General features: G+C 35.0%; 1 long non-coding RNA gene across 1 annotated transcript; it reads right to left on the bottom strand.

Annotated features, from left to right (window-relative positions):
- Nucleotides 497-18,903, bottom strand: LOC109822774. Its single transcript, XR_002242264.1, has 4 exons — nucleotides 18,816-18,903; nucleotides 7,533-7,715; nucleotides 5,923-5,992; nucleotides 497-4,179 (listed from the first exon to the last, which is right to left on the bottom strand). It is a non-coding gene; the product is annotated as an uncharacterized LOC109822774 (long non-coding RNA).

Here is a 19,304-nt window from a genome sequence, read left to right as displayed (position 1 = left end):
CCTAAAATTAACGCTACTGATGTCAACCCTCAACCGCAAACTGTCCTCTTTCATAACATCCCAAGAAGCGTTGTAAAATTAAAGATAACATTACGTAGTGAGATATGTTTTCTATGAATAGTAGGATATTATTTATAGTATTTTTTTTCACTGGGGTAAAATATATGAGGTTTAATTTAATCTACTTTATATTGCAGCTACCACTGTTTGCCTTTCCAAAAAAAATAAAAAATATATATATATCTATATTGTAGTTCTTTACAAATCCAAAACTCCTCACCAATTTGCCAAACAAAATAGGTTTACATCTTACACCATTCATACGTTGTGAGAAAATCTTTGGATAAGTATATACGAAAATGCATCAGTGCAGTCTAATATCATGCTAATTAATTAGAGTCCAAGACATACAAGTCTAAATTTGTAATGATTTTATAGTGTCTCCTCATCATTTTGTCATGATTCTTTCTCCCAGTTTGAGGAGCTCATACGTCAATGGACATTCTCGGAAGATACAAGGGTAAAAATAAATTAAAAAAATGTTAATTTTTATCCAAATTTCAACATCACAAAACTCCCACGTCAACTCCTAATTATTTATTTCAGACCCCAGCTATCACAAATAATAAAAACTCTTGAGGTACAAAAGCAATGAATGCAAATGATGAGGAAGCACCCATGAGATGTCAACAATGCCCCTACCTCCGCCTCCTACCCACTCGCCCATTTTGAGGGGCATTTACGTCAGTTGCGCAATAACGCAAGGTGCTTGGGTGCTCACGGCACTCAATCTCTTCTCATGCAATTTAACTGAATACATCCACGCCATCTTCGCTTTCAAAAGTTCAAATGTTATCAGAACAATGTCATGTGAGGGGGGGTGCTTCGAACCGTATAATCTCTGGTTGAAAATCTCTACACCGTCCGTTTACCTTCTTGTATCTATCAAAAGAACTTTCAATTACAATAAAAATTCACAGTACGTACAGTGACGTAACCAGGATTTTTTTTTTGACTTAGGCGAAAAAATAATCCTGGCTAGCGATGAATCCCAAGACGCAAACATCGACAAAGGAGATGCCTCATCCTCCTGCTCCTCAGTCGTCGGAGTCGGTACAAAACCTAGCTTTGAGCGGAGTACATTTTGTTGTAATGCTCATAGCTTCTTTCCATTGTCCTCGAATAGAATAACCAAAGATAATTAATGCAAGTATAGGTATTGCAAAAAGTAAATCTTAGGTGGCATTATCCATCGGCCCTTGTTCGCATAGAGCGTCATGTTGTAAGTGAATGCATCAAGCTCAACATCCCCTTGTATTTTCATCTTCCTCTCTCTATATATATATATAAATATATTTCCCAAAATCTTGCATTGAGCAGCTGCACAGGGCAAGTCTCATGTGGCTTCGCCACTGAGTAGGTAGCAGGAAGGGTCGAGTATGGATCTCCTCAGAACGCACCGAATGCAAGGAAAAAAAAAACATTTTGCTAGCGCGCAGGATATATTCTCGAAAGGTTTGTGCTAGCTCATGATTAACAACACTCCGCTTGCATGCGTATTCTTGCTCCGCTTTCAGCGGAGAGGGAGGGTCCATCAATCGACAATTCATGTTGATCCACAATAATTGTTTCTATTTACTCAACGGCTCCGTTTTATCCATGAGGTCGACGGAGATTAGACCGTTGACGAGAAAAGGGACGGTCGGGATCAGGTGTGTTTGCAAGTGGTCCGTTATGTACCCGGTCCTCGGGTTCGGTTCAATCAGGACACTGTAGATAGTTTATGACATCCGTTGGATCTTGATTGGGCGGCCACAGAAGGGGCTACCGTTAATTATTCGGGAGTACCGTGGACCATCAGCACTGTGGAAGCAAATGGTGGGTCCTCGTGAAATTTGACGGGGCATCCTGTTGACTGTTACTGTGGGGATGCAACAGTAATCAGGAAATTGTTTTTCTTACGACTTGTTCTTTACTTTTCCAAGCTGTAAAGACAACTCTAGTATTTTATTTAGGGGGTAAATGACACTTTAATAACCTAAAGTTTCCCCGGCGCACTTAAATATCACGGGTTGTAAAAAATGACACTTTAATATCACTGGCTGTAAAATATTGACATGTTAGTACATTTTTGCTAGTTTTCATGGGAAAATTCTTACAAATTTTTTCATGACAATTTACTTAGGGTATTAAAGTGCTATCCTTTTACAATTTTGAGTATTAAAGTGTCACTTTCTCACAACTTATGGTATTTAAGTGCCACAATGGTGAATCTTTATGGTATTTCAGTGTCATTTAGCCTTTATTTAGATACAAACATTTGGGCCATGTTTGGCAACTTTAGATCATAATCTACTTAGCTTATAATTCTACAAATGGCTTATGATTCAAGTATATACAATCCAAAGTGTTTGGTAAACTTAATGGGTTATAATCTATTTCTAATAGTAGAATGTCTGGCAAATAAGTGGCTTATAATCCATCATTGTTGTCAAAATAATCAAAAAGGGGTTGGTTCGTTGGAGATAGAGAATAGAGAGCTTTCGAATTTTCTTAAATGTTATGAGGTACAACGGTCTTTTACTTGGTCAAACTATGTGGCTTATAAGCCATTTTGACCAATTCCCAAACATGCTCATAGAATTTCTTTTTTGTGATTGCATACTTGTGAATACATCTTAGAAAGAAGTATGTTTAGCCAGTGCCCTATACAGTTATAGCTAACTAATGATAGTTAAAAGTTTTTTTTAAACTAATGTCATTTATCTCCATGATGAATATGTACTAGGTAAATTAAATTATCAATATTACTAGAGAAACTTAAAATGTTGTAGGGTGTTTAATTGTGATGGAAAAAAATTTACATGCTCTAACTCACAAAAAGATCATAGCTAATTGTTTTTCTTGAGAATGGATGAAAGCGAAAGAAAATTTATAGAGACATTTCAGCAAAATGCTCATAAAAGAAAGGAAAATAAGGAATCTAAGGGGGAAAGAAGGCTGAAGAGTGCCATGATGCGTTAAAGAGGAAGGGAAGATTAATGAGTATGGCAACTTTTGAAGTGGATTTTAAGTAAGAAAATATTAGCAAAAGATAGTAAATTCCTTCATTTTTTTTTTCTTTTATAAAATCCTCATAAAAGAGAGGAGATAAAGAATGGATGTGAGTGAAGAGGAGAGGTTAAAGGGACCCCCAATGTTGCATTAAAGAGAAGATTGAGGTAATGGTGGGCATTTGCAAATGGTAACATGGGCAAGCCAAAGCGGCACGTGCGCATGTGGTCCTCACTAACACCTACTTTTCTCGGCTCACATGTGCCCACATGAGTTAAAAGCTCTATAACATTTAGTAACTTCCAAGTGACCTCTCACTTCTCTCTTCCCCTTGTGCGTCTTTTAGAGAGAGAGAGGAGCGAATGAGTTTGAGTAGACTCCCTTTGTATGTACTAACTTCCAAATAAAATTGGGTTAGACTTGATAATACATCGGAAGATTTGGAATTACAGAAATCCCATTGATGTTTGCATGATATGACAAGACAAATTTCGACTTCAAAATCTAAACTATCATCAATTTAGGATGTAATCGTCAATTATCAATGTAACAATCATATATATGTTTACAACGCCGTGCGTATAATTGTTGTTATTAGCTTTTATATCCATGTCAATTTTGTAGAAATTAAAAGAGAGGGAGGAACAATGTTCCCTGTGTGCCCTTTTGGATGATGGCTGGCTAATAAAGCCTCGATAGGGGAGGCGCAAATTCCAGAAATTACTATTGTAAAGAGGGAATATTAAGTGTTGGCATCAACTTTACAATTGGAGGAGAATGAAACAGATCACTGAAAGTGACAGATTTCTTATGTACTCTGCCGATTCTATATCTGTGTGTTAAAGCCGAACTGTTAAAAAGTCCAAAAAAAAATTTTAAAAAAAAATTCAATAACTAACTAAAGCCAATCATTGCAAGCATTGGTAGGCGTTGGATCCAAGAACTTTTTGGTTTTGATTTTGGATGTGCGGGCTTCTAGAAATACTTGGTGCTAAGCTTATTCAAATATTTCTAGCATAAAAGGGAACTTTAATGCCTGAGACTACTAACAATAAGATCTAAAGAGAGGCAGATGGACCTTATCCTTGAGATTTCTCTTTTCCCTCCAATGAGAAAACTTCCATCCTGTTTCATTAGTGAGAAGACAATATCAGAAGAAGCTTCAACCATAAGATATATCTATTGATCAAGAACAAATAACGAGACTCATGATGAACAGAATCATGTATGGAGGTTTAAACATTACATACTATGAATTGACACCTTGGACATTCTTTTGTTGTCAACCTCTTTTCCTTTTTTTTTCTTTTTTTTTCTTTTTTTTGGTTGCATGGCTTCCACGCTTGTGGATCCCACTGCATGGGTCCTGTTTCCATGGACCTACTAGCTACAATTTAAAACATGTATAAAAAATAACAATAATGGAACAAATTGTACCTAGGTAAATGTCATCATCTCATAGCTGTTCGCATGCAAATTTTATTACATGTGGTAGTTGTGAGATGGGCAATCAATATTGACTATGATCCATGGATCCTGTTGAAGTTTACCTGATCCAATTCTTCAATAATTCTAGAATAGCTTCTCTCCGTTTTGTTTCCTTGCTCATTACAATCAAGGGTTATAACCAACGCTGCAAGTTCTTTCTTTTTTGTGTGAGTTTCTTGCATCACAAAAAGGCTAGAAACAGTTGTTTTTCTGCCTACACTACACATGTCACATGCAAGCAATATTGGCTGAGCCGGTGCCCAACTTCTAGCTAGCTCAATTATCAAGTCCATAAGCATGAAACTTGAAGCAGTGACTCTCCCAAATGAGACCACAGCAATCCATTGAGCTTAAGCCTACTTGATGGCTGAAAACTAATCTATCGAATGCCCACATTGTTTCCCCAAAATAGAAATTGGATGTTACCCAAACTCTCTCTAGCTTGTACGCTTATTTCGCTCTACTTCATGATATTCCTTAATCTCTATTATTGTTCTCTAGCTAGCACAGAGCCAGCAATTTTGAGCGTGTGGGTCTGGCCATAGAGAGATACGAGACAAAGTTTGTTCTGGTCCTTCTCTGGCCGTCTTCTCTTTTGATTTAGAGAAAAATAAGATGGGTAGCTAAAGCTAGTTAGGTATAACTCTATTCGTGACTTCATTTATTGCTTGCCTTAATACGGACCCATATCCCCTTAATAGAATAGCTGTTTAATTAGGAACCTATAGTTTATAATTGAATTACCGTTCTAGTTACTAAAAAAAGGGGGACCCCCCCCCCGGGTGAGATTCCTAATCATGGTCAGCCTGATAGAAGTAGCTTATAGAATATTTGCCTCAAAAAAATTTATTAATATGATGTTGATTGCAGGGTATTGGTTTCTTTGATTGTTTACGCTTGATACATCTATAAATATTAACTGTTTACGTCAAAGAAGAAAACGATTGGTATGATCATCCTAAACCACCCCACCCCCACCCCACCCCCACCGCCGCCGCGGGCCCCAGCAAAAAAATAAACAAACAAACAAATAAGTAATAAATCTTTAACTAATTGATTGACGTTTTTTACTATCTCCTTACTAATAAAACTTGTTAGAGATTGGTGAATGATCGACGTATTCATGAGTGAGTGAGTTTGTCTTGAAAAGGACCAGGGAAATGCCAAAAAAAATTGGCATGGTACTTCTTTATGCCTCCCTCAGAAAATGGAAACCCACTAGTTTAGGTAAAAAGACCCAAGACTCACTGACAACCCTGTCATTCAAAGAGCTAATAGGGATGTTTCCATAACAATTCAAAGAAATTCCACAAAAGCAAGAATGGCAAAACTTTAGTCTCTAATTCCATGAAATTTCTGAAAGTTCATGACAAAACTTACATAGGCCTTTAGGCTCATGCTATTTCAGTTTCCAGTGGTAAGCGGGTGATCATTCATCAGCCAAATATATCTGCGTCAACAAAAGAAACAATCTCATTGTAGGAAAAGTCAGTATAAATATCCTTAAATACAAATGTCTCTAGTATTCTGCATTATTTACACCAGGATAGCACATCAAGGCCAAAAGCAACCTGAACAATTACCGGAATCTGTTCCTTGTTATATTTGGCTTTATTCTGAAATAATTAATAAACATATCTTTTCGTCAGTATTCTTAATTCAATTTGTACGGTTGAATTCCTACTATTTGCCACTGCTTTCTAGTTAGTACAGTAGGTGAAGAGCTGCATTTTAGTTATAGCTACTGATGAAGAAGGAGACAACCCTCCAATTAAGGTGTTGGGTCTGCTCATATTGAGGATAGCAAACAAAAGGTCATCTTGGTCTTACTAAGAGCATGCAGAAAAGCAAAGAAACTGCTAAAGTTGATTAGGTAAGCATTTACTAACCCTTATTATAGTATCCTGGTGTTCTCGGTTGTCAAAGGAAAACTCTACTATCAATGGTGTTCATCACTCAACAAGTTGCCTCAAGGTAGGTGCCTCCTACTACTCTCATCTCATGACCACACACCAAGTGCTTGACACTTGACTTGATTATTTGGGGTACTATACTCCATTTGGAAGTTCAATTCTTTTTAAAGATCAAATCTTGTTCGAGGCCAAGAATTTAAAGTTGTTGTAAGAGTGACACCAGTTCTGGCGGCAATTGCGGCATAACATTGATTCTCATTTTAATGCAATTTTCTATGGTATTGGAAATCAACTATAAACTGTGTAAACTCATATGCATCCTCAATGGTGGCCTCTCAACTAAGAGGAACCGAACAAATATGATTTAGAATACATGTTACAAAACATGCGGATTTATAAGTAGACCTCGAGGGCCATATGATTTTGGTCCATGTAAAGTTCTTTCGAATAGACCTGGCCTTCCGCCATTTGATGAATGATTCTATGATCCATAAGCTTAAATATCGTTCTGAATCATTATCAAAAGTCAAGAGTACCATGTTGAAAATCTGAGCATACTCTGAAGGAGCACTTCTGATTTCGTTGACGACAGAGTTCTTCTAAGAGTTCGGTTGAATGTATTGTGTTACTTAGGTCCAACTGGGACTTTTGGATTTAATAACACATTCTAGTGCATGTGGACAGAGCAACACTGAACTCCAATCACCCAACTTCACTTAATTCTTATAGTACATGCAAATAATCTTGACCAAGTGCTATTAAGCTCATCGCTTTCCAAATGTCAATTGTCTAAAAAGAGATTATGTTATGTACTTCGCACTGACAAATTGATCTACTCAACAAACTTCAAATTCTCACCAAACATTTGAAGACCATCAAAGCTGTTTCTATACCCTTAAGGTTTGTGTCAATAATTTGTACTGTGCACAACAAAAGATGCAACCTGATAAGTTATATCAATATTCGGTGCAAGTCATCATACAACTATCGCAAGAAAACATCTAGCATAACCATTAGATAACAGCTGTGCAATCAAGGGAACAGAAATACAGACTCTAGCGTCAGTTAACTGTGTACCTCTCAACCAATGCAAGTGTTAAGGCTTCCAAATTTTCAATGTTGTCAAAGGATGAACCACTGCATTAGTCACACAAGAAATCTTCTCTTAAAATTTTGCGTCCATAGTCCATTCGCATCAAAATCATCGAGTTTAGACTATTGCGTAATTATCATCTTTCCTCTTTATCTCCGGCACAGTCTCTGCATTACAGGACAAATATCCAATTTAGGGTTCCGAAAGTCACTATCTTTTAAGCTACCAATTCACTTTGACACCCATATACATAAGATAAATAAAATACATCGGGGGAAGAGGCAGTGTAACTTAAAGTTTAAAACATTTGAAATTCTACTTGAGATACTTGTTTATTCGTCCACATTGAAGGGGATGGTTAAAAACTAGATTTCCATGTATCCACTATGATTGAAAGACTGACCCTAGGATGCTTGCCAGCTTCAAAAATACTCGGCACAATAAAATAATGTGCAACCCTTTGTTAAAAAGGTATGAAGGCATCAAAAGGAATAGATGAAAGGAAGAGGATAATGGAAGGAGATAGAAAAGCAAAAGTATCCTAAGACATTGTCAATAAGGATCTCTTTCCATGATAAATCATAAAAGTTCTTCTATTCTAAATGATTAAACAAAGTAGAGTTAGAATACAGAGATACTCATTTATCACTGGTTTTATTTGCCAGAAATCATGTAGAAACGGTTTAGCATTCACAAAATTGTATCGTACAATTATTACCTATTTCTGACAAATAGGATAGCGAGCGACGAATTGTGTGATTTAAACAATGTTGTAAAGCAGTCAGTAAAAAGGAGAGCAAAAACATAAAAGCATGGTCTCATATTTGAATGTTGAAAGAAGGTAAAGTTGATAGACTTGGGACCAAATTGTGCAGACTCAACTCACATCTAACCTATTTGCAGTTAACATAATTTTTTACTAAATTACATTGATTCATTATTTTTCCTTCTTTTTTTTGCCGGGTGTAACATGCAATAAAAGCAAGTCCTTGTCATCTAATTTTGTCAGTCACCCATCTTGTTGATTGTACATGCGGCACATTCAGAGATGTATGCATCGGTCTAATTTTTTGGGAAGAAAGGTTTAAATGACAATGAGAACGGTGATGATATTACAGTTGAATGCACATGTGAACAAAGGAAAGACAAGAACCATCAAGATCAGCCATCAAAATTAAGCTTTTGATTACGGAGACTTATTCTTTTAGTGCACATATTCTCTCTCCCAACCCCACAGCTTGTAACCACTAGCCAAGTTAAAGGGAGTTAAAATGTATTGTATCAAGTAAGCTTTTCAAAATTAAGCTTTTCAGGAACTAGGCCCATACCCTAACTCAGAAGGAGTGCTTGTTCTTTCTGTGATAAACTACCAAAAGTAATAGGTCAATTATTAGCATCAGACTTCTTTACGAATATGCAACCTCAGATAGCAAATACCCCAACTTTATTCTTCTCCTCCTACAAGAAAATTCCAGTTTTCCCTTTGAGAAAATTACAAATTTAGAACTTAAAAAGACTATCACGCAATAGTTGCTGGTGATAAGATCAATTATTAATCCAAAATGAGAATCCCCACAGGGAATTAATACCACGCAATCCATCCTCTTAAGGAATATAAGATTTTTTTTCTTTTCTTTTCTTTTTCCCATGTCTAATTGATGGCACAAAACCTCTCCTTAAAGTGGTTGCAACTGTCTGTCCCCACCCTCACGCCCACATAAAGCATGATGCTAAATACACACTATCCAACCCAGACTCTAACAAGAGAGAGATCTTGACATCATTATAACTGGAATTATTGCCGTATATCTAGCTCCACAGATAACATATGCTGCTGCCAAATTTAAACATTAGGCAACCAAGAAATTAAAGAGAACTGGGTGTGAAATAGACATGATAGAAGCTAATTTTTCAGCAGAAACAGTCATTGATATCAAACTAGTATTACTTGTTAGCCTCTAACCTTTGGACTAAAAGATTAAGTTAAATGCAACCAAAAGAAGGATGGGCATCCGACTGACAAGTAGCAATACCGAAAGTGAAGGGCTTGGTGTATTAATGCCGAACCAGCAAAACCTTCTAGGTTCCTCAACTAGAAGCCCCATACCAACATTAATCTGCAAGTAATCTGAATAAGTTATTAATAAAATTGTTTTTCCCTCATCATGAAAATTTGACCAGTATGCTTATTGCGTCGAATCTGGCTTTGAATATGAAATTTTAAATTTCTGTTGATCCAAAAAGGGTAATTGATATGATCCTGGTGCTGAGCATTAAATATCTGATGCTGAAAATACGCATGTATTAGAGTAGGTAATCTCACAGGTTCACTTCAACAGATAGAAAAAAAATTAGATTAATAATAGAAGAAAATGAGAATGTGAGGAATAACAATGAATGAAGTTCAGTCGAAAACAATGCGATCAAAAACATCTGTAAGGTAAACCTGGTCATCCATCCAAACTAACTGTATGCTGGGAATGAATGGTTTTTACCTATTTAAAATGTCTGATTCAGGTCATGATTAGTGCAACATTTGCTAGTAGGCTTGGATTTGATTCACGTCCTAACTGAATCGACCTGTCTTGTATGCCGAACTGCAGGATAAACTCAGCTTCCAAACAAGGACAGGTCTTCAAATAGCAAGGAGCACTAAATGGGCTAAGAATCAATGACAAACTTGAATCAGTTCCTACGTCACGACTGAGTAGTGACAGTGAGTCCAAATCATCAAGGTGCCAAGAACAGCAAAAGAAACAAAACCTTCACCTACTATACAAGATGATATGAAGTATGAAAGGAAGGATTGGATTAGGATTTGGATTTTGTTGATCCTACCACTTAGCCATTCAGGGAACCCAAGCAGAATATTTCTCAAAGATAATGGATTAGGATATTGATCCATCTCTTTTCTGAAATGAGGGACATGAACAACTAATTCAAAATTCTTGGAGGTTGCAGATAACACTTCTTTGTGCTCTTACATACCCAAGGTTTTAAATGTCGGCCCACATGTCCGACATGTCGGCCGACATATCGGTTTGAGGCTTGACCGACACGACATGGACGTTTTCAACTCGTATGTCGGTTTTCAGGGCTAAATCGGAAATATCAAGGTCATATGGGGCATATCGGCCTATTTTTTAGCTTTGAAAAATCGTCCGATACGTTTTTTTTTTTTTAAGATCTGCTTTTTGTTATCGGGTTTGGGTTTAGTGATAAATACCCAAACCCGTTTGACATGTTCTCATGTTTAAGGGTTTCTTATGAACCCGATAGAAAAAATTTATGAACCCAAATCCATATATTATTTACTTTTTTATATGTTTAGTTTATAGAATTTATAAAGTAGGCTTATATTGAATTTATGAATGCTTAGATTACATTTAGGACATGATATTATTCATATGCGCACTATCCGGTATGGTAATCCGATATTTAGTCAATGTCCCCCGATATATCCCCGATTTTTGCTATCCGGCATGGATTTCAGTCATCCGACATAAACCCGACATCCGACATTTAAAACCTTGTACATACCAAAAGGATTTTTTTTTCCTTTTCTTTCAGCGCATCAATTTCTAGAACTGCAAGCAAGGACGTGCTTATTTTCACTACTCATTGCATATCAAGTAACAAACAATAGGTGGAAAGAAATGTATCTGTTCTCCAAACAATAGAATTGTAACATACTACCCCATAGAGCATCAGCTCTTTGCACATAACCCTTAAACATGAATTTTGAGTAGTGTACTTGAATTTGACAAATTTTGAGACCCTTTCAAACTTATTGGTATTCTTAGCTAGAAGAAGAAAAAGCAGGAAATGAAATCTTAGGAGGCACCTCTTTGACAACCTACTACTAGTAGACCAGCAGGCTCTCTATTTAAGGGCTCAAACTACAAATTCAATGGAAAACACACTAGAAAACTGTTGACTCCTAACCTTCCTCCAACAAAAATTCCCAAAAATGTTGACTATAAATAATTGATAGGAATAACCATACTGGTACAGCTAGAAAAAACGGAGTGTTTCCATCCATGCAATTATGCAAAAGCAGATGATGTTTAAGTCTAAGAAATATGATATCATGAATCAAGGCATAATCAAATCTAAATATATATCCATTCTCTGTGATATCACATTGACATAGCTTCAAAGCAATAGATGGAGACCTCATAAAAATCTGCATAAAGTTTTATTGCCTAAAAACAAGAGAAGAAATTTAGAGTCCAAATGAAATTAACATCTCGTGACTAACGGTTCATCCAACAACTTGCATGCCAGTTCCTTATATTTGAGGAGATGATATCATGAACAGAAGCACTCATGATATTTACTAACATTCATGACAGAAAGAGAACTGAGATAGACCGTTCCAAAAAATGGCATGAATTCATTTTTTTCATGTTCAACCCTGTCCCGGGTGTCTAAGTCAGAGGTAATGAAAATATGAGTTGGTAAAATATGTATGCAGTACCATCTACGCCTTCTATGGTTCTTAGTCAAAACTCTAAAGATAGACCTGATTTAGTGAAATTTATGCTAGATTGACTTGTTAAACACTCATGTTTGAGTAATAAATTGATATGCCTTCATGTTGCTGATACCAATCTTGAAGCTTATCTTTGTGACGATATCAAGGTAATATGATGCCCATTGCTGTTGAACCTGGACGACTTCCAGTTCCACTAAAGCTATTAGATTTTAAGATTGTGACATGCTATACACCAATATCAAGTGATTTAACAGAAATAATTTATCCATTTTTCCTGGTTCTTCTACTAAATTACAAGGAGTGTGTAATTCTTTACTTCAGTGATTAACAGATCAATTACAAGTGAGGGCTTTACTTCAGTGATTAACAGATCAATTACAAGTGAGGGAAGTGTCAAATATTTTTTATTTCAGTGATTAGCAGATTGGTTTTTTTGTACTTTTTACTGCAAACAATTCTCACACAAATATTCTTGAAGCTTTTAACTATGAATAAACTGAATATAGCCTTTGATTCTACAAGCTAAAGGATCAGAGAAAACTAAGTTTTAATAGTTACTCTAAGCTTGTGTCTCGATGATTAAAATAATCACAGGATTTAGGATTTTTATGCTAAGATTAAAATGGTTCTTCAGATATTCATGTGTAGTTTATACTATGATTCATCAAAGAATCTTAACATAAAAACATTCCTGAAGCTTTTAACAATGGGTAAACTGAATGTAGCCTTTGATTCTATGAGCCAGAGGAGTGAAGAAAAATAAGTTTTAAATATTTACACTAAACTTTTGCGAGAATGATTTAAAAATTTATGCCAAAATTATGTTCTCACGTGATTAAAATGGCTCTTTATATATACACACACGTAGTTTATAGTACTATTTTTTATGCTAAAATAACAGCACGATAATTGGAGTTGTCAAAGAATATATCATTTTTAGGGCAACATATATGTCACTTTGTGGGCATAAGGTGATGTAGGACGCATGGTAGAAACATTCATGAAACAATAGGATTGCTGGAAGCAAAACAAATCCGGATGGGTGGTTGAATTGCACAGAAAGAAACAACGATATCTCCTAATCCAGAATAGGGATTCTGACATATTATAGATATAAATCGCGTATATCAATGAAATGGAGTCATTCGCCATGGCAAATCCATATAAGCCCTATCAATGTCACCCGTTTTTAGCAAAATTTTAGAAATAATCGCCTTTAGGTAATTTTAAGTAATAAATTATAGACTTGTTTAGATTAGAAAACAAATTTATTTTTGATTTAATTTGAACCGACTTGTTTCCTCTATTATAGGGAGTTTTTTTAGGTAGTTTTGAATTATTTCTTTCTTTGAGGAATTTTATTCCTATTAGGAGTAGGCTTTGTTTTTCTAATTAAGAAGAAGAATTGTAAACCATATGGGTAGATAACTTTTATCAATAAAAATTCTCTTATTATACTTTCTTCATGGATTCAAAGTTCTTCATAGATTCGGATATCGTTCTTTATAGATTCAAATAATAACACTGCTGAATTCCAAGGTTTATTACTTCCATGTTGCATTAATTGGTATCAAAAACTTGTTTCTCCTATCAGATGGCAAGCGGCGAAGCCCTTATTATCCGAACTGAGCTCTAGGTGTTTCGAAGTTAGTTCAATGAATTAAAGACCGGAGTTAATTAGATTAAGACTTACATGGACTGATTTACATTGGACGTGGAGCATCTGAACTCGAGATGAGTTCGAGATCGCGTTAATGGTTGCCAAAGATGAGATCCAACTTCATATGATAAATCCAATAGTGATGATCATAGAAGCTTCCGAAGACGATAGAATTATGACATTGGAGGATTAAAGATACCTTTAATAGAAGACTTCATGTTGATGATTTCCTTGATTGGATTGATGAGGTGGATACATATTTCAAGTACGAGATGATCCCAGAAGATTGAAAGTAAAGTTAGTGATCCACAAACTTAAAGGAAAAGAATCTGCATGATGGGACAAATTATTGATGAATCGATATCATCAATGAAGACATTCGGTCGAACATGGGCGAAGATGAAGAAATTATTGAGACTGTTTGTTGCCTTCTAACTACAAACAATGTCGGATATCTTTGCAAAATCCTTTTACCTTAGCTGATAGGGTCCGTATAGCAAAAAAGGTGGAGTGAGAACTTGAGCAGAACAACAAAGGACCTTCATCATAGACATTTTCAGAGAGTTCTCACACTAGTTATGATAGTGGCAAAACTAAAAGCATCAATTCATCTAAGAGTTTGGATTTGTGAAGAGCGCCAAAGAAGCAACAAAGAAGACTTCATCAATTATATCAATCATAGTACCTAGGCATCTAAGGCAGAGATTGCTAATGATAAGACCTTTCTAGTGGCGGGCAAAGAGACAATCTCAACTGCAAACAAAGATTTTGTCACCATTAAGATTCCTCCTAAGGTGCAAACTCTTATTGTGCATGAGATTCCTAATGCTAATCACGATATGTTAGTAAATATGGCTATCGTGCAGGATATTCCCAAAGAGATTGTGAGTGATATTACATATGTTGATGTTGTCCCGATGGAGACGAAAGTTATAATAGAGAACGAGGAAATTGATGATATGTGTGACTTGCTTGTTGGAGGGCTCGAGACAAAGGAGATAAAAGAATTGTGTATGGAGTGTAATGAAAGAATTATGTATGGAGTGTAAGAGAAAATTTTCTTCTTTGAGAAAAAAAGTTGTGAATAATTTCACGAAGTTTGAGATAATACTTTCAGCACTAGAATATGGGAAACAACAAGGAACATATTTCAAGGAGTTTTTCAAGTCATCCGTGGATACATACGCTGTCAGTCACATAAACATAATGTGGGAAAGATTTATGCACAAGTTTGATTTAGAAGAAGTCCTTGCAGAGGACGTAAAAAAATAAATGGAGATAATTGATGCTAAGTACAAGGCTGATCGACGTAGGAAAAGAAGTGTTTATTGAGGAAGCTACTATTCAAAAATAATAATAAGCTCGGGGTCGAGCTTCTTTCGATAAGGGGAAACTGATGTACGAACATTGCAGAAAAATTCATGAAACAGTAGCATCTCTTGAAGCAAAACAAATCTGAATGGGAGTTTGAATTGAATGCAAAAAAACAACTATATTTCTTAATACGGAAGGCAGATTCTAACATATTATGTACGAAAATCGCCTATCTCGACGAGACGGAGTTAATCATCGTGGCAGATTCCCAGAAGCCCATCAGTATCACATATTCTTTGGCAAATTTTCAGAAATAATAAGCTTTTAGGTTATTTTAAGAAATAAATTATAGTCTTGTTTAGATTAGGAAATAAATTCAATATTGATTTAGTTTAAACTGTTTTGTTTCCTCTATTATAGGGAGTCTTTTAGGTAGTTTTGAATTAGTTCTTTCTTTTAGGAATTTTATTCCTATTAGGAGTAAGCTTTGTTTTTTATTTAAGAAGAAGAATTGTAAATCCTATGGATAGATAATTTTTATCAATAAAATTCTCTTATTATATTTTCTTTGTGGATTCAAAGAACAACCCTTGGTGGATTCCGAGTTTTATTACTTCGTGCTATGTTATAAGGTGATAGAGTCAATTACAAAAGGAATTAGATTACAAACCAAAGTCAATTATTCAAACCCCAAAATGTTATAAGTTAAAACAGTTGCTTCAAAAGTTACTTGGCTAATTGAGAGTCTGCTCACATTCAAAGTGGACTAACATTTGATGGATCTGCCATCACGTGGAGTTGGATCCATCAATATGTCTAAGCTTCCATTATCCATAAGAAATTATGACGAACTTACTGGACTCCCAATCATCTATAGAACAAAGTAGTTTCTTCTGCCAAAAATTACCAGAGAATCATGAACTGGACAGCCCATTCCTAGAGCAGTTTATGATTCCATAAAGATGCAACACTTCCATCAAGTCAGCATGAAGAGCTAAAGACAAAGAAAGAGAAAGCTAGGAGCTAAAGGTGATGACCATTGCAATTCAGTTTCGTAAATTTGGTAGTCTTTCGAACTCTTGACTTGGTTGGATGTTCACATACAATGGCTATCAAACAATCCATTACTATGACAGTCCATAATATAGGAAACCACTGAAAAGTGGGAGTCAAATAGTATTTTGATACATCAAAACGCAGCAAGTCCATGTGATGACAATTTAGTTATGAGATTCTATGAATGAAAAAGATTCAACAAGGTCATCACAGACTATCATGTTCATCATTAAATCCCGCAAATGAAGATGTTATTGGACATTATACTAGGATGCTCTGCAGTTGGGGCCAAGTACTTTATCTGGCATGCTAACACCTAAACTGCTAAATTTGGAAGCAATAACATGAAGTTGTGTCCTTACATGCTGAAGGTCAATATATGTTGAAAATAGCGAAAACACATATTGTAATGCTCGCCTACCAATACTGTAAAATGTTAAACAATGTAATGCATAGTGTATACGAAACTGTTTATATAATCTTGAACTGATAATATACAACATACGAACTTTCGACACCCAAAATTTTCAAATAAAAATATTCACATGACTTTACTAACTAAAATCATCAAAATTTTCAAACATAACATTACAAATCAAATGTATGATCACAACTTCTCAACAAAAATACACCATAAATGCTTAACAATCAATCCAAAAGAACAATTCAAGTGTAAAACAAAAAATCAAAGAGAACACTCTCGAGTCTTAAGCAATGTTGAAAAACATGGTAATGTGTAACTTAAAGCCTCTTGATAGCTTAAAGCACAACGCGTAACGTAGTTTACGTACTTTCTTATTGTTTAATTTAAAAATATATAAAAGATATTCATAATAATTTTAAAAATTAGGAATAAATAGTCAAAATACAAAAGTTATTTTAACAAACATTATTTAATTTAATACAGGTTATACATATTTACTAACATGCCTCGCTGTAGAATAGTTATATATCTAATTACAAATTTATATCTCATTCATACTTCCACAATCATTTGGTAGTCATATTTATAATTTCACAATCACGTAATGATGTCACCAAAATAAGCCACGAAGGCTTAACAAATAAAAAAAGTAATTACTTAATATTCAAATTTTAAGAAAGGAAATACTCTTAAGTCTATAATAAATTATATTGAAATAACCTAAGTTATATTAGAAAAACAAATATTCTATTGAAATAATGTAATTTATACTGAAATAACACATGTTTTATTGTAATAGCATATAGTTATGATGTGTTTCAGTTATTTAAAAGGTTACATAATATTTACGGTCTGTTAGGTTACATAAAGCAAAAGAACGAGTTATGTAACAGTTTTTTTTCCCCAACAACCATAAACCTTAATCAGTAAGAGTTATGTTAGCATCAAGAACAATAAGAACACAAAACCTGAGCCATTTCAACATTTTTGAATCTCATGCCTACGGGGGGGCACAAGGAGAGAGGTAGCTCAATTTGAAAAAAAAAATATTTAGGAGATTGGCTTAATATGCTCTTGATTTTGTTAGGTCTGAAAGAAGTCAAGTAATGGAATGTTTGAGAAGGGCTTACAATATTCTAAAAGGACATTGATATTGAGAAATTGGAAATTTCACTTGATAGAGAAAAACACAATGATCACAGATTCACAAGTGAAGAGAGAAGATAGCACAGGCCAGCTTCTTTTGGATCACAAAACATTCGACGGTATCAGAATCATAAGCAAGTGGATAGTTGCAGTATTTGCGGAAAATACCACCAAGAGATTCCCAAAAAAACAAAACAGAGGCTGTTTATGAGACACTACACATATCTTTGTAGACAGTCTAGAGCAACAACTAAGGGGAAAAAACTAGAGGCAGGTAGGCATATTCAAATTGTAGCAAGAAAAACAATGAAACAAAGGTAAGTGTAACCTTTACTGTTAAAATGTATGCTGGCTTTATGAGTGTAAATGACTTTGAAAAGAGGTGAACGAAAAAGGAATATTCATGAAACTGATGCAACTTCTTGCAACTCTTTTCCCTCCATACAACTCTCTGTCTCCATTAAAAATACTAGATCAGAGATTTCTTCCAATAGTTTGGTAGTTCGATTACTATGGCAGAAAAACATGAAAAGGGCCAACATACAGCCTTTGATGTTGACTAAATTATGGAGGGTATTATATTTGGTGGATTGCAATTTGCGAGTAATATATCAATGAAGCGTGTTCTTTAAGCAGGTTATATAAACTATCCATGATGGAGCCACACAAAAAAATGATCACCTCAACACATTCAGTTAATATCTTTAAGGTTAAGGCTACAAAGGATGATAATTTCATTTATTTTTTCATTCATGCATTCATTCATTTGAATGATGCAAAATTGCAATTATACCTAAGTACGCTTTTGCTTTTTATAAATGAATGAAGATCGATGATTGGTATCGTGAGGCATAGACATCTCAAGAAGGAACAGGAAATAATCTGATAAAAGCAAATCAAAGAAAAAATATTGGAAATTTCGATAATTTCTACGAAACAATAGCAAACATAAACATAATTATGATAACATGATCACGATTTAAGCAAGTACGACGATGGAACTCCAGGGAAAACTATAGATTGCAGATTTTTGAACAATTCAAAACCCTAGGTTTTTGGATGGATCGTAAATATTGAAGAATAGAACAATCACGGTACAGTTAAGCATTTTAGGCAAAATAAAATGAAAAATAATACAAATGATGAATGACATTAAGGCGAAAAATTACAGGGAGAGAATAGATCTGAGGCGAGGATGCAGGCGGCGGGGACTCCAAATCCTCGAAATCCAAAGGGGAAAAGGGCGCGATCTTTGCGGTTTCAGTAGCGGAGTATCTAAATGACTTTTATCTATTACCTCCCTCAGTCTTTATATATTTTTAAAAGAAAAAGATAGTTTGCATTTTGGGACTATAAAGTTGTCACATGAGCTTTGGTTGTTCAAAACTTATTTTTTTATTTTTGTTTTTAATGCCCAAATGTTCCTTTTAGATTGGATAATTTACACTCTAATGACGTGGAGGGTAAGTTTAAAATAAAATTTTGAGGCATCAAAAATATCAAAACATAATTTTCAGGAGCAAAAGTTTAAAAGTGTGTCAACTTTTTGCCGCTAAAGTACAAACGTCTCGTTTGGTACACGGGAATGAAGTCAAATGAGAATGTAATGAAAGAAGAAATTGAATGGAATGCATGTGAGGATGGAATGATCATTCTCA

This window comes from Asparagus officinalis, chromosome 8, assembly GCF_001876935.1.
Source record: "Asparagus officinalis chromosome 8, Aspof.V1, whole genome shotgun sequence".
NCBI lineage: Eukaryota > Viridiplantae > Streptophyta > Magnoliopsida > Asparagales > Asparagaceae > Asparagus > Asparagus officinalis.
The sequence above is the reverse complement of the archived record's forward strand: the minus strand, read 5'-3'. Positions and strand labels throughout refer to the sequence as shown.